The sequence below is a fragment of the Vipera berus genome (genome assembly GCF_964194415.1).
Source record: "Vipera berus genome assembly, chromosome: 9".
In the NCBI taxonomy this organism is placed as follows: domain Eukaryota; kingdom Metazoa; phylum Chordata; class Lepidosauria; order Squamata; family Viperidae; genus Vipera; species Vipera berus.
The window spans coordinates 8,070,115-8,072,169 of NC_138212.1; positions in this window are offsets into that span (position 1 = coordinate 8,070,115).

A 2,055-nucleotide genomic window follows, 5' to 3' on the forward strand; every position below is an offset into this window, starting at 1 on the left:
CTTTGTGCCTCCTAGATTTGTTAAGGAACGTCTCATCTGGTCTAAATCCATGTGCTGGATCATCCAGAAAGCTGATGGGCCATTTGCTTCTTGCCATTCTCTGGTCAACCCCGAACCCTATTTAACAAATTGCATTCTGGATGTTTATGCATCAGCTGGGGATCAGAGGATCTTGTGCGGTTCCATTCAAGCATATGTAGTAGCCTGCCAGAGAGCCAACGTCACCCTCAGGCCTTGGAGAATTGGATCTTTTTGCGGTGAGTCAATTAGCACAGGCCAATATATTTTATGAAGGCTGGAACACTTCTAGGACATCACTTAATATTCTGTTTATGAATAGGTGTGTTTATGCAATACATTTACCTAAGTTTAAGGTTAAGGAAAAGCTGAGCAGATGCATTCCCACAACATGCTAAGTCTGATTACTGCAAATGTTGGCTAGATTATTAGTGTACTATGTGAAGTCAGCCAGTTTGGTTAGTTTATGGTTCAAGATAATGTGTGAACCCCCAAAAATCAATTAATTCAGCAAATGTTAGATGCATTGTGTGATACTTAATCAGATCTCTGAAAGATCTCCAAGGCACATTTTGCACAAAAGCAATGGCTTAATTTAATTACCTATTTAAGTACCTTGTTGTGAACACATAGTATTTCTTAGTATAAATTTCCATGAATTGACTCTGATTTGTTTAATGTCATGTCATATTGGGCTTCCTGCTAAACTGGGGAAGGGAGATGTATGGAAAAATGCCTTGATTGTGCAGAAAAGTTCCCACTCTATCTTGCTAGTTTTGGAGTTGAAGTCCACCAGTCATAAAAGAGCCAAGGTTGCTTACTCCTGGACTTGGAAATACTATAACATTTTGCTGTAGACTTGGTCATTTTTACATATTTAACATGAGTTATTTGGAATGTTTTCTAGAAGAGAACATTATAAGATTTATGGGCAGTGGCGGGAATATGCTTTTCTTTTCTTTTCTTTTTGTGTGAAGGAAAAGCTGAATCAAGCCCACATTATTGTTGTTTAAAATGAAACCCAGAAAAATGCATCAAATAGCACCACCCCAGATTTTGAAAGTTTCTTCTCGTGGATAGGATCGGCAGCAAAATGACTGATTCCTTCCCCCCACCTCTCATTTTAAAGATCCAGATTGCCCAGCCAACAGCCATTATGAGCTTTGTCATGCGCCTTGTCGGGGTTTTTGTGCCACACTTACACATCTCTGCAGCCCTCTGTGCTCTGAAGGATGCGTCTGTGATGCAGGGTATCTATGGAGTGGAAACATGTGTATTCGGCAGGAGCAGTGTGGCTGTGAACACAATGGCCATTATTACAATGTAAGTCAGGTTCTCCCTTTGAACCAAAGGTCTGTGTGGTGAAATGGGGAAGGTTATAAGACCCAGATACTACAGGCAGTCCTCAGCTTACGACTGAGCCTGGAATTTCTGTTGCTAAGCAAGACAGTTCTTAAGTAAGTTTTAAGACCTTTCTTGCCACTGTTACTAAGTGAATCAGGGCAGTTGTTAAGTGAGTAGCATGGTTATTAAGTGAATCTGGCTTCCCCCATGGACTTTGCTTATCTGAAGGTCGCAAAAGATGATCATATGACTGCAGGGCACAGCAGCTGTCATAAATGCATGCCATTTGCCAAGTGTCCAAATTTTGATCATGTGATATTGCAATGGTCGTGTGATAAGCAGTCACAAAGTCATGCTTTTCAGTGCCATTGTAACTTTCAATGGCCACTAAATGAACGGCTGTAAGTTGAGGACTACCTATAGTCCACTTCAACAGTTGGACCTCACTCGTGATTTTGTGACATAGTGTTGTGTGGTGGGAAAGGTGGTGGGCTAAGAGTGGAAAGATCCAGGTTCTCATCCCCGCTCAAGCCATAGAAGCTTGGTGGGTGATTTAGGCCAGTTCTCCCTCTTTCAACCCAGCCTGCCCCACATGGGGGCTGTTGTTGAGACAAAATAAAGGGAGATTGCAATAGCAACAGCACTTAGACTTATATACCGCTTCACAGTGCTCTACAGCCCTCTCGAAGCAAT